Genomic DNA, 23,798 nt, shown 5'->3' on the forward strand with positions numbered 1-23,798 from the left:
TAACTGTAAATTCTTGTCCCAGTCCACAAATCAGTCTTATGAGAACTGGAACACTGAATTTGTTGCCTTTGTTCTTTTATGGGTATGGATGTAATCTAAGGTAACAGTGACTGGGGTCTCTGTTTCACTGTTTCTTCTCAGAATCTTTTACAAAAAAAGTAAAGATTAGGTTTATTTCACACCATATATTTTATAATAGCATAAGAGGATGAATCCCTAAATTTCTATTAAAGCATAATTTACTAAAATAAACCAGGTAATAGCAAGGGGGTAGGTTAGGTAGTACAGTTAGATATTTGAGTTCTACAATGTAGGATGGAAGGAATCCATGAAGTGCAATGAGTCTTCTTGATGTGAAGGATCAAAATAGTAAAATCAGAGGAAGGGGAAATGAGTTCTGGTCTCCATGACTTGTTGACTTAAAGATCCATCAACTTCCATCACTATAAATAAATTTAGTAGGCTAGAAAAATGATTTTAAGCACTCGGCGGAGCTGCGGGCTCAATGTCATGACATTTCTATCAGTGTTTCCCGTGGGGGCTAAGGGGCGGTCGCCCTGCATTTATTTGTCCTCCTAAAGATGCATCCTGACTTGTCTCCACACTTGCACACCGAAGAATGCAACGTCTTGATTAACTTGCTTAAGGAATGTCACAAAAATCACAACATTCTGAATTTTTTTGGTTATTGCAACGATCTTGATCGGGAAATGAGAAAGTGCTTGAAGAATAAGTATACAGAGAAGAGGACCAGGAGCAGAGAGCATGGTGCTGCCATGCGTAAGAGGCTTTCTGACCTTCCAGAGGAAGCTGGAAGATAGGTCCACTGGATATCTTGACTGGAGGCCTGAAGAGGGCTGGTAGCTGGAAAAATCCCTTCCTTTTGGTTTCTATGACCCTTTGAATGAAAAATGACCATGAAGAACTGAACCATGGAGAAACATGAGACTGTGGGTTCTCAGTACTTGCTGAATAAAAGCCCTTATTGCCATGGGCTGTGCCTGCAAAAGTTTCCTCTGCTGCTGCCCTGGGTCTCCATCCACCTAGTACTGACTCACCTCCCGAAATAATCGGACAGTGAAAAAAAAAAAAGAAAGAAAAATGATTTCAAAAGTCCACTAGAAATATGTATGTAGCTGTCAGGCTGAATCTTTCCTAAGAAAATCTTCTACTGAATGGTAGAAAGTGGGGTAAAAACCAGGAACTTTTCATGGTGGTTACTTTACAGCAGAGGCCAGCAAGGAACAGAGATGGTAACCAGCTCTCCGAAGACTCAAATGTGAGAGAAGCATAGCAACAGTGAGGGTCCAGCCCATGTACATGATGTTTAGGTTCTTTCCTCTAGTCTGTCCTGAGAGAAACACTGTGAGGTAGATGCCCCTGTGATGTTCTCCCTTCTGGACATGAAGCTCAAGCCTTTACTTCAGATGTGTTAGGAAGTCTTAGATTTTAAGAATGCACTTTCAAGAACTCATTCTTAGGACTGTCACTTCTACTTTCTTTGGTGAAGGCTAGACAGATTGCATTTCAAAAGACCAAAATTTCATGAAACATTACTTTAGCAAAGTGTTTTTGAAATTTAACTCTGCAGTGGCCTGGTCTTTCTGCAATTTTGTCACCAGATTTTTTTTTTTTCTTAACAAAATCCTGTACGCAAAGTTACTTTTAAGTACTGATTCTTAGGGTACTGCTTTTCCACGTACAGCTATGAGATTGTCCTTTTGTTAAAGTTAAAAATTCTGGCTATTCACTGGTTATAGAACTTTGTAGGAAACAGAGTAAGCTCAAAAATTACATGTATATTCTGGAGTACTGGCCATCACAGTAGCCCTCAAACTCTGCAATCTTAGAAATATTGTCATGAAGCTAACCTGATATACATAGGACTAAGACCCTGACACATGAAAAATAAAACTTTACTGGCCTCTAACAATGCAACCACTTCCCTCCCTTCCCTGGAGACACAGTGCCTCCCTAAAGCCTGGCCAACTGTCTAGGACAATTTTCCCAATGCTACTCTGGTGGTCTATTGAAGTCCATAAAATAATCAGTGGTTCCTGATGATTTTTTATATTAGGACACAGGACACAGTTTTTTAGGAAATTCTTTCCCTCTTCAAACAAAGGACATTTTGGAGCCATTTGATGTTATGGTCCAGTATGCTGACTAAATCCTCATGCTGATTACTCATCTCTACCAAATCACAAGAATGAATGTCACTTTGGGCTCCCTCTTAAATTTAAACAAGGCAATTTCTGTAGCACTTGCTGTTTGACTAGTACTAACAAAGCTTTTGGACCTTCCAGGCCTCCCCACCCCCATCTCAACCCTATACAAATAATTGCAGGCAACTAAGGTATGCTGAGAATAGAAAAAATAGTCTTACCAATAAGAAGAGCACACCAATTGGCTATCTAATACAAAATAGTCAGCCCTGAAAATGTAAAAACAAGTAACACACAGACTGAGCAGGCTGTATTTACATAACACACATGTAATGAGATTAAAAGTAAAAAAGAATTAATGAACAAAAAAGGACATGAAATTTCAAGAGAGCAAGAAGACCATATTTGGGAAGGTTTGGGTGGAGGAAAGGAAAGGGAAAATGATGTAACTATATTATAATGTCAAAAAATAAAAAAAAAATGAAAATTGTTAAAAGCCTCATTATGAGTAATAGAAACATATAGTTGGGCCCAGGCCTTAAGTTTTTATATTTTTAACAATATCTCTCCCTTTTAATTTTCTTAGCTGTCCAGGGCTAAGTGTAGATATAATATAGATTACTACTATCTCAATGCATTTGTTCTGTTGATAAAGGCACATTTTTTTTTCACATTATCAAGGTTGTTATTGCCATGCAGGCTGTTCTTGGTGATTTCTTTGTGTTAATAAACCTACTCAGTATTTTACACCAATATTGAATGCCAAAGATTAATAGTTACTGTATGGCTTCCCTTTTGAGGACACGCCACTCATATTCACTGGGTTACCTATGGCGTATCTCAGTAGTCCTCTGCAGATAGCACCTATATTTAATGGCTTATAGAATTTCTGCTTCTGTTCCTATGTACATGAACTCATAAAATATTGTCTTGTAAGGCTTTCAAACAGAAGTTTAACACTTGTATACCTCACATCTAGGATGAGGACAGAGGAGAGATATGTACTTTGCAAAGATGATAAAATTCTTATGATTATTCTATCCCTAATTCAGTAAACCCCTCACTCTCAGTGTATAATACTAATCCAAAAGGTTCAACATCTCCCAAATGAGATGTTTGGAAGAACACATTCAACATTTAAAATCTATCCTCTAAGCATCAGCTTAAGGTCATACACAAGTTTATCTCCTTATGTTGAGAATCCTCGCTACAGTAAGACCCAACAATCACAAGAATATACAACACGTGTTGCCTCTAGGCCTTGTACAGTCCTGCTTTTAAGTCAAGGCTTCAGTTACCTAAATTTGTGTCTTTTTGATGTTAGGATAGGAAGAGTTTTAAGTAGTTATCTATGTGCTTCTTGGAATATGAAATTTTCTCAAATAAGAAACAGATATATTCCTCAATGATCTTGATCCTTTCAGAGCCACAATCACTAACTGAACATTAACACCTATTCACACATTTTTTTTTCAGGGCAAATGGCCATACACATGATGATGCTTTGAATATATTGGATCTCTGGCACAATCCAAGGTGGCCTTAGATTTATGTCATCATCATTACTAATGTACATGCATACTGCTAAACTTAGCCTCCATACAAAATAATTCTGAGCCCATCATTTGGAGCCTTATTAGATGTTCTAGTCCCCTTCAAATCTCCTGATACTGGCCCTAACTAAGGGTCCCATTTCACCTCACAAATAGTTAATTGTGGGAATTGAAACAGAGCATTCAACAGACCTTGAATCCCACTTATGCATCAAGCTTAATTGAAGGGCAGTATAATCTTCTTCAGCTATTACTTCTACAGTTACAATCTGGCAAATAAACTTCCAAATTAATCTGTTTTCTTTCTTAGGCCTTTAGTATTACAAACTTTCAACCTAGGAATTTCCCTTCCCTGAACTTGGGATACCTCCCAGTTTCCATCTCTACACTGGCTATCAAAGGAAGAGGATATGTATGTATGTATGCATGCATATATTTTACTCAGCTTTCCATCACCATGACAAAAATCAAGAGAATTGATTTAAAAGAGAATAAAATGGATTTGAGCTTATAGCTTTGTAGGTTCTAGACCCTGGTCAAGTAGCTTCATTAATTTGGGTCCATGGAGAGGCAACACATCATCAGGCAGAAACCAAATGGAAAGAGGGTGGATGAAGAGCCCTCTATCCCCATTACAGATAGGGCATCAATGACCTAAGGACCACCCCCCACTATGTCCTAAAAGGCTCACAGTTCCCTAAAAGCACCACCCTAGAGATCATGCCCTCTAGCACTTGGACCCTTAGGATATATTTTAAATCTAAATTATAACTTACATCTTTTCCAAATCTCACTGTAAATATGATTTTTCTCTCTGACCATATTCTCCATGAGTGTAGCAACTGAATCAGAGTGCATAGTGTCATATGGTTAATTGATTATTGAAAGTCATTCTGTGATAGATAATTTAATATGGGACCCATCCAGAGACAAATCTCAGAGTTTTATATCACGACACTAGTTATTATTGCAAGCTTTGAAAGTTATAAACCTCATTAACTCACCAAAATTTGTAATCCTAGAAATAAGAGATTATTGCCCTAGGGCCAGCTTCTGGTACATTATGGATTGCCAAAGGAGGCAAAGATAACTTGTAGTTGGCTGACTCAAACTCATCACAAAATTATTACTCACATGCTCAATGAGATGTCTCCTATTATTCTGAAGCCTCAATTATAACAGCCCATTATTAATACCTTCATTTTGATGGAAGAATTAAAGAAAGACATGCTGGTACTTCTGTTCACTTTGGTTGTGGTTACAGTTAGGTCTGTACTTGATGTAGGTGCTGCAATGGCTCAACTCAGCAACACTGAAGAAACACAACCACACCATCACAATGCTTTGACAGCTGGCAAAGAACAGGGATATCATCATTCCATCAGTTTTGTTGTAAGGGATATAAATGAGGCAAATTGTACCTGAGCCAGCAGGAGATACTACACAGGAAAGATGAACAGAAGTCACATTGGAGACTTCTTTCTAGTGCAATGTGTAACTGAATACAAGAGATAAAGAGTATCATTCACTCAGATAGCTGACATGAACTGGGTAAATACTAAGAGGCCTAGATTATTAGTGCATAAGAGTAATTGGGCATACCATGAAATGAAGACACATAGGGTCAGTCTCAGACCACAAGTGCGTAGCACTGTAATGGATTTGTAGATGAATGTACCAACTAGAACAGCCCTATATAACCTGTGTTGTTCCTGGAAGAGGCTTTGAAAAGAAAGAGGAAAATACATCATCAGTGCACTGTAGAGCTGAGGATGCAGGGTGGACCGGACAAAGTATAACATCCTGGGTCATCATTGCAATGGTGCAAATGGAAAGTAGACAAAAAGAAGGAAATTAATGCCCTCTTTATATTACTTATACTACTGGAACATTTGTGAGTAGAATATGAGATGGGTAAAAATCAAGATCTGGTGTTTGCATCTCAATGGAACAAAACAAAGATTCAGCATCACTGTAGAGTTACATTGACCCTATTTATGTAGCACTCTTATTGACCTATGTATATAAATGAAGAAAAGAATGAATGGAAGCATTTCTTCAACACTGGAGTTGTGTAATTGTATAACAATGTGCATATAGTAAACAAGAAGACTACAGAACATTCAGTGTTGGGATGTAATTCAACTTAGGACATAAACAAAGCAAAGACTAAGTGCCCTGCTCCATCACTGACATGCTGTATTTGGATGTGGGATATGAATGAGACACACAAGAATATTCTAACACTGTTAGCATGTTTGTATTGGGATTTAGTGTGTATGACTCTTGTAATCATGCATGGGATGTGATCTGGTCATTAGTAGGAAGAGTGTGATTGAGAAGGGACCTAGCCCTACTTTGTTCTGCCTGCTTTGTTATTCCTGCCTCTCTGTAACTTGAGGAAAGCTCAGGATGACTTTGATACAAGCAATACACACCTCTCATGAGTCCCTAAGAGTTATAGTGCTGCTCTACAACACTGCCAAGGAAGTATAAGTCTGCCTTCAAGACTGTGTGATTTATAGTCACAAAATCATAAACCATCTCACCTGCAAGACACTGATCTGTTTTCCAAGGTGTGAGGTGACCTGCCAGACACTGCTGTGGTAGTTAAGTGGGAGCTCAATTCTCCCAGCCTTCTCAGAGTCTGCCAAGTGTATCATAATATATAATACTACTGCCATGTATCAGAGCAGAGGCCCTAAATCTCCAGCCATTGGGAAATCCCAAGACATACAGTTTTGAATAAATACTCATAAGGTTTGTAGTTGAGTATTAAGTGACCAATGTGGACACCAGTTCAATAATTCAAACCCAGCCTGGATCACAGTGGCCAAAACTGTGAAGACTTGAAATTCTGAGGTTCAGCAGAAAAAGGGTAGCAAAACAACCCTTGCCACAATAGGCATTGATTGCATTGATAGTTTCTGCTGCCCTGGCCAGGAAATCAATGGCTGTGAGTTCCAAGTCCTCCTCTTACCCTGTAAGAAATCTCTGCAGATGGCTTGCAAGACACTGGCAGAATTAATGCAAAAAGAACACACCATCCTGAAAGCTGTTTCTGTTCTGGAACTGTAGGAGCCACTTTGAGTTCACATCATAGGACTTGATATTGGATAAAAGTGTTCAACTCAAAGACATCACTTTTGGCAGCTGCCTTTCTCACTACATCACAGTGTATTGTTAAAGGTACCAAAATATAAAGTAAGTGGAGAAGGATATATCAAATTAGTTTTCATAGGTGTAGAAAGGAGAGGAAGTAAATAGAGGGGACAGAGTAGGATAAGCTTGAGGAGGAGAGACATGGTTCAGCAGGGTCATTTTGGACAGGTGTGTGTGTGTGTGTGTGTGTGTGTGTGTGTGTGTGTGTGTGTGTGTGCGTGTTCTCTCAGGATCATCTACCTCTTCCTACTTCATTACTTAGAGTTGCAAACTTTCATTCCTTAGACCTGCTCCTGATGAGAACTTGTTCTTGTCACAGTAAAGCCTCCCAAAATAATACAAAGGTGCTCTATGAGATATTGGTGATCTGAGTTGATGGCACCAAGTAGAACTGATCATTTTGGGCAGCTGTATTATTTTGCCTGTACCAGAGTGCCTAATAATCTTGGGGATTCTGAGGTTCCATGATAAAGAGGTGTCCTTCATTGCTCCTGCCACCTTTGCTCCTGCCCCTTCCACAAGCTCCAGCTTGTGGAATACTTCTTTTTTTTTAATCATTGATGGTTTAATGAACTACACATACATACTTTATTAATTTTTAAAAGTTACATTGTAACAACATTTGTTTTTTAATTTAAATCTTTTTCATTTTACATATTAACCCCAGTTTCCCCTCCATCTCTTTCTCCTGCCCCCATCTCCCCCCATCCCACTCCCCATCCACTCCTCAAAGAGGGTAAGGCCTCCCTTAGGGAGTCAACAAAGTCTGGCCTACCAAGTTGAGGCAGGGTCTAGCCCCTCTCCCCTGCATCAAGGCTGAGCAAGGTATCCCACCATAGGGAATGTACTCCAAAAAGCCAGTTCATGCACCTGGGATAAGACCTGGTCCCACTGCCAAGGGCCCCACAAACAGATCAAGCCACATAACTTTCACCCACATTCAGAGGGTCTAGTTGGGTTCCATGCAGGTTCCCCAGCTGTCAGTTCAGAATCCGTGAGCTCCCACTAGCTTGGGTCAGCTGTCTCCGTGGTTTTCCCCATCATGATCTCGACTTCGTTTGCTCCTATGATCCCTCCTTCCTCTCTTCAACTGATCTCCAGGAGCTCTGCCCAGTGCTTGGCTGTGGGTCTCTGCATCTGCTTCCATCAGTTACTGGATGTAGGTTCTATGATGACAATTAGGGTAGTCACTAATCTGACTACAGGTGAAGGACTACAGGCACCTTCTCCACTGTTGCTAGGAGTCTTTATTTTTTCTAACTGCCTTAATGCCAGTTTCCAAATGTAACTTCAGTTTTCAAGACCCATGATAGACCATTCCTAACTACTAGAAGGATATTTACACTGGTTGACTTTGGTTTAGTTCAGTCTTTCTTCTACTACCCTCTCTCCTCTCCTCCCTTCTTCTCTCTTCCTAAATCATAGCTCCTGAGAAGTCGTTAGTTATCCAGAGGAGAGAGCCAAGATGAAAACAGCTGATGACTCATTCAACCCCTGATGTGTTTGTGGTCTTCTACTGAGGACTTATAGCTGAACCCTTTAGGGTTCCACCTCTATTCTTGTTGCCTTAGCACTAGAGTGTAAGCTCTGACAATTCCAATTATTGAAAGACTTTCCTTGGCAGCCAAAACCTTCTCCATCTACTCAGGAAAGCTTCAAAGACAGGAAATTAATGTTCTGAGAAGCAGTCCTCAACCAATTTCTAATAAAAGATCAATGTCAAAGTCATCCAGCCTCCTTACCCTGAGAAGAGATAGGTCTGAAGTGTGACCAAAACTTTATGTAGTCTCCTGTGACCTTTTTTTTCTTTACCCAGTCTTAAACTAGGACTTCATTTCCTTCCTTTTAGAATTCATTTTTAGCAACAATCTAATAAGTCAGATAAGTAAGTGTGTGCGTGTGTGTGTGTGTGTGTGTGTGTGTGTGTGTGTGTGTGTGTGTGTGAGATAAGTAAGAATCCTTGTCCTTTCCATTTGACAACTCTGGATCCTGATTCAAAACCTCCTCCACCCTTCGTGCCTGAATACCCTGACCGTTCTTCAAATCTGTTGAGCCAGAATCTCATTTCTTACCTCTGACATTTCCTATTTTGTGTTATAAATGCATATCTGCACATGATATACTCAGAATCATGCCTAGTTCTACAATGAGCTACATTTCTATAGGTTTTTTTTTATCAGCAAACAGGCTCTAATAAAGTAAGATGTGTCTTCATTGTTTTAATTTTGTTCAGCTCTAGTTTTCTCTAACATGCATGTGTACTGTTCCAACTCCCACAGCTCCCCAAGGGAATTGAGCTCTCGTAATGAATCCACAATAATTTACTTGATACACCACCTTTTATTGGCCATATTTCCCATTTTGTTCTTACTACTGTGTGTTTTGGTATTATCCCAACTCAAGCTGTTATTATTTATACTTTACTTTTATTTCAGGTCTGCTTCTAGGGAACCCAGCTTGAGGCATGTTTTTTAGCATCCTCGTTTTTTATTAGATGATTTGCATTTATAGGATGATGCTTTGCCAAAGCTATATATATATACTTATTGATGCCCAGCACAGATAGCATTTATCTATTTTCTAGGCCCATTACAGAACAGCCACAGTACTTCAGGTATTTATTCCCCTTGTCTATAATGTAGTGTAGCACCAAAGTCTTTTGCTTTCTGCCACAAGAGGATTCTACAAAAAGACAGGCATTTCAAATAATACCATCAGAAGGTATGAAGCTTCTATTACATTGTTTAAAGCATCAATCTGTGAGAAGTATCAAAAAATTCATGAAGAAATTGTGATAATCTGAAGGAAAAGTATCAGAACCAACTAAAGTTGCTCCTGGTTGTATAAGCCTGTAATCCCAGACTCAGAAGGCTGAGGCAGGAGAAGCACAAGTTAAATTTCAGGAAGGAGTCCTCAGTCAGGTTTGTTTATATCATGATTTTAAACTTTCCAGCCTCCAAAATAGTGAAAAATAAATTTTGCTTAGTTATGACTTATTCAATTTATACTGTTTTGTTGTAGCATTAGAAACAAAATTAGAGGAAGCAATGATCCCAGTCTATTCAGTCTCCCCAGTTCTCTGCAGTTAAGTGTTCACTTTCTTATCAACAGAAAATAGGCCAGTATTTTTCTATGGCTAGCCTAAGAAGTAAGTGCTGAAGTAAGTAAACATAAATTAAACTGATGCTTAGCTCCTGCATAAAAGCAAGTGCATAAAGTGCATCTTTAAGTCCACAAGCATCACCCACTTACACTCTGAAACTAAACAGGTTGCTTTATGCTACATGGCAAAATACAGGAGAATTTCCCTTTACATAATTTTCTGCTCTCCAAAGAAATACTTTGCATAGATACTGAGTGTGGGATGACTAATCCCTGACCGGCTTGAGGGCCAGACGGCTCAAACCAGTAAAAAAGATACTTTCTGAGAGCCAGCCTGGGTCTGCCTGATGGTCTTAGCAACAGCAGCTGAACATGATCTGGAGATGACCTGGACCAATGAGAGGCAGCCATGTCACATCAGCTGATGCATATTCATCAGACCTCCCCCAAGGTGGAGTGGAGGGTATACAAGACTTGTCTCTTCCTGAATAAACTGAGCTTGTTGTTTCCACATTCTACAGGAGTCTGTGTGGTTTGACTCTGTGCCTACTTGGCCCCTGCCCCCAAAGGGAACAACAGCAAAGGACCCTGCTACAACTGAGAACAAAGGGTTGTTGTTGTTTGTTTTTGCTTTTTAAGGCACCCGCCACCCAGCTCCCAAATAAATCCACACATGGAGGCTTGTTATTACTTATGAATGCCTAGCCTTAGTTTAGCTTAGTTGTGATGATATATTGTGTCCCCTAATATATTGTGTACCCTAATAAAGCTTATCTGAGGATCAGAGGAAAAAGCCAGCCACTATATGAAACATAGATGTCAGGCAATGGTAGCACACACATTTAATCCTAGCATTCGGGAGACAGAGACTCATCTGGATCTCTGTGAGTTCAAGGCCACACAGGGAACAAAGCCAGGTGTGGTGGCACACGCCTTAAATTCCAACACTAGTTAATCATAAAGGTCTGGACGTCTGTACAGACAGACAGGAAGTGACATAGCTGGGCAGGTAGAGGAAAGGAGATGGCAGGGACAGAAAGGCTATAGGCATGGGTATATAGGAAGTAAGTCTCTTTGGAGGCTGAGCATTGGTAAGGTGAGGTTGGGTGTGGCTTGCCCTATTCCTCTGATCTCTCAGTTTTAACCGAAAATCTGGCTCCAGGTTTTTAATTAATAAGACTGTTTAGCAATTTGTCTTACACTTAGTTTCTTGCCAGCTTCCCTTAACTTAATTTATCCCATCTACCTTTTGCCTCTGGGTTTTTCTAGGTTCTCTTCTGTAAATCATACTCTTACGCCATGGCTTACTGTGTAGTTGGGTGGCTGGTCCCTGGAGTCCTCCTCCTTCTCTGGCTCCTTTTCCTTTTGTTTTTCCTTTCTACCCTCCTCCCAGATTTCTTCTTCTATATATTCTCTGTGCCTGCCAGCCCCACCTATTCTTTCTTCTGTCTCACTATTGGCCATTCAGATCTTTATTAAACCATCAGGTGTTTTAGACAACCAAAGTATCACAGCTTCACAGAGTTAAACAAATGCAACATAAACAAAAGTAGCACACCTTAAAATAATATTCTACAACAAAGAGTTGATCAAAGATGTGATTATTTCAATTTCTGATTTACCCATGATAAAGTAGCACCCAATACTTTCTATACCCACTGATGGTGGAGTGGTAAAGGCCAGCAAATGGAACTGTCTTCTGGTCAACAGAATGAAAATCTCCAACCTAGGTAGAAATCTAACATTTCAGTTGGGTGATGTCAATGACCTGGCTAAAGGACCACACCTCAGGAAGATGGGAACTCCCCTTAGGAAGGCACTTTTACCTTAAGCTATGCTAATGAGATAGGGAGAACAGTTATGCCTTTAATACTGTAATGTACTTTTCCTTACTAAAATTTCCATCCCTACTACAGTCTCTTACAGGGTTCAGCCATGCTGCTTCCTAGTTCTGCTCACTTTTCTAAATTATTCTGAAAAGGGCAACTTTTCCATGTTTTCTCTAACTCTGAGCTTCATTACTCTTTCTATAAGGCTCCTCTTCCTGAAAAATGGCTGCCTCTGCCACCACATGACTGACCTCCAGGCTTCTTTAATTAAAGTGGTCTGACATTTTTCCTTCTCTTCTAGGAAGCTGCTGTTCTTTGTAGCTCATCTACCCTGGGGTTTTTCTTTAAACTCATGAAATTGTCTTTGAGTTTCCTTGTACGTGTATTCCTAAATTATTCTATTGATAAGAATAAGAACCCCATGAGGGGACCCCAATTTCCCCAGTGTCATTTGGTGGCCACAAGGCAGTCTCCAAAATATCCAGTAACAACACCACCAGAGGACACAGAACTTCTAATACCTATTTGACACCATTAATCTATAACAAGCGGCAAAAACTCATGTAGAAATTGTGATTACCTAAAAGAAAGGATCAAAACCATCAAAAAACTCCATCCTAGTGCGGGAGTCCCAAAACAATTTGACCACATAGCTGCCATGACAGGCTTACTGGCAGGCAACACTGGATCCAGGAAAAGCCATAAAGTGACACCACCCAGGGATCCACCCAGGGATGGGTCAGCATCTAAGGGGAAGAACCTGACATCCCAAACATTCCAATCAGATAAAATTAGATAAGATCACCAGATGTCCCTGAGCCTATCACATACCTATTCCCTTTTTACAGATAGTCCTAGACAAATGTCAGCCAGGCAGGGTCCTGAACCCTGGAAATCCCCTCACCCCAACCTCTGCTTTGCTAAAAACACCACCCTGCCTAGGCTGGGGGCGGGGAGGCTCTGTTCTCACTGCTGTGTCAGGCAGGCAGAGAGACTAACCTTGAGCTTGAAATAAAGGCCCTTTGCTTTTACATATGTGATTTGGTCCCTGTGGTGGTCTTTTGGGAGTCTCTGTGATCTGGGCATAACACTAGTGGTACAAACCTAAAACTCTCAGACTCAAAAGGCTGAACGAGGAGACTATCAAATTCAAGACTTACCTATGCTACTGGGTGAACACAAGCAAACTGGGCAACTGAGTGAAACCCTGTCTCAAAATCAAAAGTAAAGAGGGCTGGGATAGCTCAGTGGTAGAACATTTGGCCAGCCTGTGTCAGGCTCTAATTTCAGAGTTTCAATCCATATCATAAAAAAACTTAAAAACCCGCACAATAGAGGAGAAATAAGAAACCTTACATTGTTAATATCCTTGAAATAGTAGAAAATGTTTACTGCACAAAACTGAATTGCTTGTTAAGACCTTAATTTTTCTCTCTTTACTACTCCCCTTCTACCTATCTGTCAGAGTGTTCCTGCTAAAGATTAGCATTTGAAAACAGAGACTCAATAAATAAGATTGCCTTCATCAATTTTGGTAGGCACCACCCAATGCTGAGGCCCCAAAATAGAAGAAAGAGAAGGTGCAATGGCAAGTTCTGATTAAAGTGGTCTGACACCTGTGTGTTTGCTTTGCTATCTGACTATTGTGTACCCATAGAACCCTGTAGTTTTGCTTTCAGCCTGGTTAGTGTTCTATTTATGGTGCAAAGCAAAATCCCTGAGTTTATACAAAGTGTGAATTAAAGAGGATGGAGATGCTCTGAAGAAGCTAAAAGTAGAGAGATGAAGTATCTTTCAGTGAAAGAAAATGAGCTGTGTGCCTGCCTCTCTGCCCTGATCTTCCTGAAGTGAAATTGTAGCATAAAATCAAATGTGATTTTTTCCTGATTACCTCAGAACTAATTAGAGAGTACCTGCCCACCCACGACCTGCATCTAATTAGAAATACCTGTTAAGATGTTATTTGCATATCTTCAAGTCATATTATGTCATGAGGACATTAGTGCTGATGAAAACTGACATTCACTACAAAATTAAAATGCATTACATGGAAACTAGGAGTCATCAAAACTCACAGCTGCAGATTTGAGAGCCTGTTTTAATTGATGAGATACAGTTGTTTTGCTTCAGAAAGAAAATCAATGCATGAAGCACAGGAAAGTAAACATTCAGAGTCAGAATATCATGGCAAGACGCACAGCTACAGACTGTGGTTGACGCAAGTTCCTGAATGTTAAGCAAGTTAATCATATGTATTTTGTTATCAAACCACCAAATTGATCTACAATGCATGTTATTATTTCCATTTTATAGCTGACACAAGGAGAGTACATGATTTGCCAAAGGCCATGCAAGTAGCAACATTACTTTGATGGAATTTGAAACTAAGTCTTTCAGTTTGGATTTTGCATTTCTTTCTCAGGATAATATTGTGTTTTGGGTTTTTTTCTCTTCCCCCGATGGGAAGTTCTTATACTCACAATACATGCCAAACATCTCTTAGTTCTTAGTTTACATAAAATTCTGCATCAAACAAAAACTGTGAAAGTGTTATTTTCATTCACAGTTTTCTTATTTGGAAAGGCACAGACCTAAACTCACAAAAAAAAAAAGCATGTCGTTCAATATTAATTAAGAGAAATATCTAGTGACTATACAAGCTGCTATTTGATATAGCAAATATATATAGATCAAAACACAAATTAAGCTTTGGAGGAAGATCAGGTAAAGCTATAAAACAAGAGCTGCTGGAGGGAAGTGTGTTTTTATTCCAAGGAGAGGAAACATGAGTGAGAGCAAGCAACAATCATATCCACAAAAATCACTCCATAACATCTATGTCTGAATCCTGCTCCTGTGAATATGTCATGTGATATTACAAAGAAAAAAGTAAGGCTACAGATAGAATTCAGTTTGTAATTACTTTGTGTTTTTTCAGTCATGACAAAGCTGTGTAATATTTATCTTTATTGAAGGTATGAAGCTTATGAAGGGCCACTGCATATCCCTTCTCATCCAATATTGAAACTACTACGAACACTGATTTGTTTTAGAAGCTGCAGATCAGGTAATTATACAATTAAAAAACTCGGGGAGATGTGTGTCATCAAATAATTTTTTTTCATTTCTTTTCTAGTTCTTTAGAAACACTCATAACTTGATACAGAAATTACTTTTTAAAGAATCTTTATTATATTATATATACTGACAATGTGAATAGTGTTTTTAAAAAAATCATAATTCAAATGATTTCACAGTGAATATGACTACAAAAATCCAACTAATTGAATGTTATAGTTTCTTATTATTGTAATGAATTTAGTGGCTGTCTCCTGGGTAGACTAGGGATAGGTGGGAAATGGAACATGAGGGATCTGGTTGAGGAGTGGATGAAGGGGAGAGTAATGAAAGAGATGTCTTGATGTGGGGGGCATTTTGTGGTCAGGTAGAAACCTGGTGCAAGGGAAACCCCCACAAATATACAAGGATGATCCCTAGCAATAGTGGATAGGTAGCCTGAACTGGCCATCTCCTGTAATCACATTGGTAACTACCTCAATTGTTATTAAAGAGCCTTCATCCAGTAACTGATGGAAACAGATGCAGAGATCCACAGTCAAGCCCTGGGCAAAGCCCAAGAAATTGTTAGGAGAGGGAGAAGGATTGTATGAGCCAGGGACGTCAGAGTCATCACAAGGAAACCCACAGAAGTAACTGGCCTTCTCATGGGCAGTCACAGACTCTGGACCAACAGCTAGGAAGCCTGTATGAGACAGGCCTTGGCCCTCTGCATATGTGTGAAGGTTGTATGGCTTGGTCTACTTGTGGGACTTGTGGTGGTGGGAACAGGGCCTTTCCCTAATGCTTTGGCTGGCTTTTGGGAACCTTTTCCTAATGCTGCATTACCTTGCCCAGCCTTAATACAAGGAGAGGAGCTTAGTCCTATCTCCACTTGATAGGCCATGCATTGTTGGCACCCATGGGAGGCTTGCTCCTTTCTAAACAGGAACAGAGGAGAATTGGATTGAGGAGGGGCCAGAGGAAAGGTGGGAGAAGGGAGTGGGAGGAGTGGGGAGAGAAAGCTGTAGTGGGGTTCAAGACAAATGAAAAAAAAATTAATTTAAAAAATGGAGCTGGAGAGAGAGAGATTGCCCAGCAGTTAAAAAAAGTGCTTGCTGCTGTTGCAAAGGACCTGGGTTCACTTCCCTGCATCCACATGGTGGCTCACAAGCACTCATAACTACACTTCCAGTTGTCCCAACACTTTTTATCTTTCTGTATATGCATACATATGTGTGTGTGTGTGTGTGTGTGTGTGTGTGTGTGTGTGTGTGTGTGTGTGTGCAGGCAAAATAATCATATACATAAAATAAAATGAATCTCTAAAAAGTAACAAAAATCTGTTCTTATTCTTTCCTGAAGAGCAGAAGTATGAAACAGATCTAATAGGGCTGACCTCAAGGTCATCATAGCATTGCATTTCTTGTAGAAGCGCTAAAGAAGAATCTGATGTCTTTTCCAGCTTCTAAAGGATGCCTATGTTCCTTCACTAATGACAACTTCCTTCTTTCTTCAGTCAGTATCCCAAATGCATAAGTCATTCTCATGCTCCTGTCTGTTTCTGTCCTGTCTACCTGCTTCTAACAGTTAGCAAGGATATTGTCAGTTCAAAAAGCCCATCCAGATAATCCAAGATGTCTAAGACCACCTGATTACAAAATTAATTCTATCTGTAGCCTTACTTTTTTCCTTGTAATATTATGTGACATATTCACAGGAGCAGAAATTCTGACATAGATGTTATGGAGTGGTTTTTGTGAATATGATTATTGTTTGCTCTCACTTGTGTTTCCTCTCCTCAGAATAAAAATGACTCTGAAAAATCTATCAAGGTTTTCTTAGAACTGAAGTGTCTAGAGAAAAAAATAACAACTCAAATCTTTCATATGCTGAATGATCAAAAAGATAAAATAACTTTCACATCATATGGAGTATTCAGGAGGTAAACTTTATCTCTTTTGTCAGACTTTTCCTGGCTACTTGTATTTTATGGTACTTTAAAGCACTGATTCATGCTGGAGACAAATATAACTATTCATGACTGTTAAGAGTCAACTAAGCCCAACAGGTGACATTAATGTGTGGGCACAATTGTCTTAGAAAGATATCTAATAGTCCCTCAACAGTGGCTAATCATATTGCTTTTTAGCAAGGACCATTGGGTTAGCATGGGAATGGATAGCCACTGAACAGTGTACTAGGCTCCTGACAATCAACATGTAAAATGTTTTACTTCTCTATTTGAGATGTTTGTAGATCTTGAGGGGAAGGTGAAAAAAACGCTTTTAAGCCCATGGAATTACTGTAGAGCATTCTGGCCTCAAACTCACTAAATAACCTATATAGGCTTCTAACTCATTTTAGTCTTCTTGCCATAGCCTCCTGGGTTTTGGAATTTCAGTTGTGAGATGCCATAGATCCCACACCCAACTGAAAGTGCACTCTGTATGTGAACAAATGTATTTAAATACAGTACTACAGTAAACAGATAATAAATGGATCAAAACAGAACTGCTTCATGGTGAAAAATGTGAAACTTCAACTGCTGTTTAACTCACCTTATACCCAATAGTTTGCATCTGGGCCTTCCAGCTCATCTGTGATCTTTGTGTTTTTACTCAAATTAGGCATCCTCTAGAAACCGAAGACTGCCACAACAGTCATCCAAATAGCAATCACAGTAGAACTTCGTCTTTTCAGATACAATGGCAGTTTGGAGAAAGGTATTTTGAACTAGTGCAGTTTGAATCACCCTTGCCATATACAGTCCATTAGAACTGAATTATATAGGACTTCAGTCATTTGACAACTGATTTCTGTGTGGAGAAGTGAACAGTGTCAAAAGAAGAATGACAGGGGCCATTTATATAACTTGCATCAGGGGAATAATTGTAGTTTATATGTGTCTGCGGGAAGATTTTCTCTGACAAAGAGCAAATGTCATCAAATTGGGGTAAACATCCTACATATACAACAATAAATAAAAGTAAATGGAAAATTATAGCTTTGACACTTAACTGTACCCAAAAGAAACTGCCAGTCTTTTGAAAGCAGGCTGTTTTGTCCGGAAGTTCCTTGCAGATGTCATTTTCTTCTTGCTTTGTTTACTGCTTTAGCCTAAGATTCTCTGAAAAATAAACTATAGGGACTTTTTCTCAAGGGAACAACTATCTATCTATCTATCTATCTATCTATCTATCTATCTATCTATCTATCTATCTATCATCTGTCAGTCTGTCTGTCTGTCTGTCTATCACTCTTACAAAGCACAATAAAGCATATGCTTCTTCATCTCTTCTAAATGATATGTGATTTGGATTTTTTTATTTATTACAACTATGACACTTATTATAATTGAACTACAAAATGAATTGTTTCTTGTAACAATATCTGTAATTGAAAGAGCTAAAAAATATGTCTAAATTAATAATAATCTGAGATTTCTTTATATGTCTGTAACAATGGGCATCTATTAGAACATAATTCAACCACATTACAGTTTCTCTATATTAGACTGTTTATTAAAATATTGAATGCATATTATTAATACCCTCTAAGGCATATCAGTTGTTTTCATCAGTTATTTGCCATTTCTAGTCAATTTCAGGTAAAAATTTGAAGTTCATATTGTATCATGATAAATTAAGACATAGAAACATCAATTTTTCCTGTGCTTTATTGAGAATTTCAGATTAATATTTTGCCAAATATTATTTCAAATACTAATGTATTTTATACCCTTTGAAAATATAATGTCTTCCAATATCTAGACTAATTTAGTTAGTACTGAGCTGAAATGTATGAACTGAAAAAGCTTTGAGAGTCTTTTCAAAATGTAAACTGATTATACTTTCATTTACTTTAAAGCATTCATAAGCATTCTAAAAATCTATGATGCATGTGATCTTGAAAATATATCATATTGAAACCAAATTTTAAACATGTTAAGCCAGCATTCTATTTTTTGGAGCTGTCAAAACCTATGAAAGATCCAACATTTTATCCTATTTGCAAGATAACAATTCAGCATGCCACATTTTAAGAAATGCTGACAGAAGCTATTAGGTTCCTGTATGCTGGTATATTATTCAGAGGCATAGCAGTAGTGAGGGTCCAAATGTTTAAATATTCATTGAACATCATGTTCCATGGAGCAATGAAAGGAGGACCAGGTGCCACATACACTATCACAGTATTGTGTTACAAAGGAGAAATATTAAGCTTAAAGAAGTCTTCTTTTGTGATGTCTATGTTCGGCATAAATTTCAGGAGGTCACCATCAGTCTTCTCTGACTTAGATGTGTATGTACTTCCTCTTTATAATCATCAGAACTACGAATATTTATTATGCTCCCATACACCATCTTGTATGATAAATTGACTTTAGGAAAAAGATGTAATCAATGTTTGCTTAACCTAATTACAGAAGCCTATAAACTTAGACCTAACATTAAGAGATAGAGAAGTCAAATATATTTGAATGAAAATTATTCAACAAGGTGTCCATTCTCTTTTTTTATTTATAAATTTTTTAATTCATTTTACATATCAACCACAGATCTCCCTCTCATCCCTCCTTCTGCTCCCCCAACCTCCTCCCCCGACTCCGCCCCTCATCCCCTCCTCCAAAAGGGTAATCCCTCCTATGGGCAGTCAGCAAAGTCTGGTACATTCAGTTGAGACAGGACCAAGCCCCTCCCTACTGCATCAAGGCTGTGAAATGTCTCTAAAGGTGTCCATTTTCTATTGCTAGTTTTGAATACAGAGATTACCACAATGATAAGGAATATGAGTGGTTTGTAGGAATTAAGATCAGCCTCAAAATTATCAGGTTTGGACATAATATATATTACATTGAGAGGTAATTTTTCTCCGGAATTTTAAGATAAGCACTCAATTCGGTGGGTGGCTTAGCTCAGCATGTTATGCCCCACGTAGAGAACTACTTATACAACATCAGACTTCTAACATAGAACACTGAGTTACTAAATGAATGTTGCTTCAAGTTTGTAAATGTATAATAATGAGCTATACAGTAAAAGAAATCTAATAAAGTGGCGAAATAGTCTGAGACTTTAAAGCATTCAGGAGACATTCATTCTTTCAATCTTCCCAGACTGTATGTGTTGTGGGGTATTTGTACACTGTGAAAATGTATTGCTGTGATTGGTGTAATAAAAAGCTAAATGGCCAATAACTAAACAGGAGGTATAGGTGGGACTTCCAGGCAGAGAGAGAACTCTGAGAAGAAGGCAGAGTCACCAATTAGATGCAAAGCAAGCAGCATAAACAGTATGGAGAGTTGAGGTAATGGGCCATACAACAGAATGTAGATTAAAACAAATGGGTTAATTTAAGTTATAAGAACTAGTGGGACAAGCCCAAGATAAGGCTGAGCTTTCATAATTAATAATAAGTCTTCTTGTCATTATTTGGGAGCTGGCTGGTGGGACAGAGAACAACTTGCTACAGAATGTATTGATAAAAAAAATGTGAAAAGATAAGCCCAAACTGTTAGAATTCCATGATTGCACATGGGCTGGAAAAATGCTTACTCATCCCAGGGCCTTACATGCTATGTAATCCATGTGCTGTGCGGTCACGTAATTTGCACACAGCTTGATCACATAATCTATGCGCATGAGTGGCATAGCTACCTAAGCCCATAGGCACACGTGCAGGGGGAATCCATCAAAGCAGGTCCCACATACCTCCCCCTTCTTCCTGCACAATCGTTCCTATAGTCCTAAGAACTCCCCTCTGTTCCCCTTCCCCTGACAAACTCTTATAGTGGGTTTTCTTGTGCCTTGCAGCTTCTCTCACATGGTAAAGAGCATTGCTTAATAAGTAACACAAACAAAGGCAGTCAGGACCACCTTTGCTTACAAGATAAAGAGAAATTACAGGAAACCATAATAAGTTGCTTCCCAGTAGAAACACCCACATGTTTTATTACTCCAGGTATGATTGCCATCATTGGTGTTGTCTGATGTGCCTAGAATACTTCAAATTATTACCTCAAGATCCATCCATATTACTGAAAATAACAGGTTTTCAGTTTTTATAAATATATAGCAATATATACATAAATACATATATATACAAATACATATATACATATATATAAATGCATATATACATATATAAATACATATGTATAGATACATATATATATATATATAAAATCATGTTCACCACTGGACACCTCAGTTGAATCTACTTCTCAACTACTATGAATACCATTACAACTATAGGGAACATGAAAAACTAGACATCCCCTCCATTTTTCTGATGAAAGTGAATCCTCCATGTTTGTGCTTTGAGTTAGAATGATGTGTTATCCTTCAGATATTTGTAAAAAATTCTCCAGAAGAAATTACATGTGAATCTGTGGCCTCAATCAGGAGGAAAATCTGCCCCCAATGCAGGCAAGCATAAAGCTATGGACCTATATATAACAAAGACAGAGGAAGGTCAAAATTTTATCCTCTTTCCTCAGACTCAAGTTTCTACTATTCTTTGTGTTAGAAATCCAGGTTTTCTGGACTTTGGGGTCTAGGATTGAAACAATCACTTCATTTCCAAGCCCTAAGGACTTTATCTTCAAACTAATATACCATGGTCCCTGTTGACTCTACACTCTTCTCTGTTGGATGGAACCATTCTATTCCTCCAATTCTCCATCTTGAAGATAGTATATTGCCTATTTTTCTCTCTCCATACTGTAGTAAAGTAACTCCCCTAATAAATTCCTTTTTCTTATTTTGTTATTTTCAGTTCTGTCACTCTTAAGAATTATGATTTAAATGGTCATAAAACAAGTCTTAACAAATTCAAGATGATAAAAATCATTCTGTGCATTTTTTCCAGCAATGACAAGAATGAAACCAGCAATGAATAACAGTAATAGAACAGAAAAAAACCCTGATCCTTGAGCAATCATAGTGATAAATATAAGATAAAAAAACAAATCTTTAAAAATCTTAAGATAAATGAAAACAGCAAAACCTACAGAGTGCATAAAGGTGTGGAAGACAAAACATATTTTCTGTCTGTCACATCGATGTTTTTATGCACACAGTAATTACCACCAATGTCACACAAGACTGTTTAGTTGCATTTAATGCCCATTTCACAGATTTCATTTTAATATTGGCTATTTTATTTCCTTCAAATTATTGACCTAGTTTATATTCATAACTGACTTGAAGGTTTCTGAATTTGCTTAGATTTTGATTGATGACTATTTAACAATACATTTTTTCCCTGGCTTGGACAAATTGTCATTCATTTGAAGATTTTTTTTTTGCCTCCAGAATGCCAGTATAAAATCTCATTTTCATTCCTATAGACACAGTATTTAGACTATATTATAATTGTTTAGCTTATATTTTGTTGTTAGTTTAGTCATTATCACTTTAATGTTCATCAGGATTAAAAATATGTTAAATGCCGGGCGGTGGTGGCGCACGCCTTTAATCCCAGCACTCGGGAGGCAGAGCCAGGCGGATCTCTGTGAGTTCGACGCCAGCCTGGGCTACCAAGTGAGTCCCAGGAAAAGCGCAAAGCTACACAGAGAAACCCTGTCTCAAAAAACAAAAAAAAAAACAAAAAAATATGTTAAATGATGCTGACATTTATGCTGTATGTAAGAATTGAAAAAGACAGAAATGATGTATAAAATTATTTTAGTTACAGAAAGCCTCAGTTGTCAAATAACCAAATAGATGATAAAATAATTGACCCTAATTACATATCAAAATGAAAGCACCAACTAGGATGATGACACCTTTATTTGGTCATTTAATGACCAAGACAAACTTCTGCAGGTTTCAAAGTGAAGCTGCAACTAAGTTGAAAAGAAGTAAATCAGTATTAATTGATATGTCCTGTATACATATTAGAAATCACAGTGAGAATTTTTCAAGACAACATTGTTACTATATAGCATTTGCATGACACATTGAAGTTTACAAAATACTTCCAATGTGGCTGAATTTAATCTTCAAACAATATTAAATAATAATATCCTAATATATATTATGTTAACATTTCTCACATGACTTAACTCAAGCCATGCATCTAACAAGTTCTAGAGTTCTATCTCAATGTAGTCTGAATCTAAATCATAACATTTCAAAAATTAGAATATTTAAAAAGTTAACTCATTAAAATGATTTGAAGTAAACCTAAATTGCAAATCCATAGCTATCATTTAAAAGAATGGTTATCCTCTGGCATCATAAATTATTAACAACTTATAACAAATTCTAAGATTTACGGAAAATTTCAATGAAAAGTATCCCTAACCATATTTATCATATTTTGATCAAATTTTTAAAATTTGACATAAGATTTTACTTTATGAAGTGAAGATACTTGTCTAATGCATCAGGAACCTTATATGTACTTGACATATTTGTTATAGTTGTTGGCTGTACTGGCAACTCTTTTGCAACCACTATTTTTATAATTTGCCACAGATATTTTCACAGATAAATGTGCTCTTTTTTGCCATGTTCTGGTTGGTCTAGTTTTACATAAAATTGCAGCCAAAAATTTTGCTTGTTTGTATCCTCAAGTGCCTCACAAAATGTTCTATTATACACTTCAAGAATTCTAGATCTATTGCAAATATCTATTGCATATGCCTTGATTAAATATAGCTTCCTCAGAGGAGGAAACATTAATTTACTCTAAAATATATAAGCTAATAAATACTTACCATGACAATTGTATTGTTAAAGGGTTAGAAAGTTTGTTGAAAAAGAAATTTTTGTAAAATATTAAGTACTGGCTTAGCACCCAGAAACCTCTCTGGTCTAACATCTATAATAAGACTCTCACTAGGACAACTAGAGCACTTCCAGTAGATGATATTGTAGGCACTCATCTCTCAGGGCTTCTCTTTTCAAATGACCTTTGCC

At 38.0% G+C, this 23,798-nt stretch overlaps 1 pseudogene; it reads left to right on the forward strand.

The window, feature by feature from the left end:
- The first annotated feature begins 517 nt into the window (after positions 1–517).
- LOC102924532 (COX assembly mitochondrial protein 2 homolog pseudogene) lies at positions 518–961 on the forward strand (annotated as a pseudogene).
- The last annotated feature ends 22,837 nt before the right edge of the window (positions 962–23,798 follow it).

The sequence above is a fragment of the Peromyscus maniculatus genome, chromosome X (genome assembly GCF_049852395.1).
Source record: "Peromyscus maniculatus bairdii isolate BWxNUB_F1_BW_parent chromosome X, HU_Pman_BW_mat_3.1, whole genome shotgun sequence".
NCBI lineage: Eukaryota > Metazoa > Chordata > Mammalia > Rodentia > Cricetidae > Peromyscus > Peromyscus maniculatus.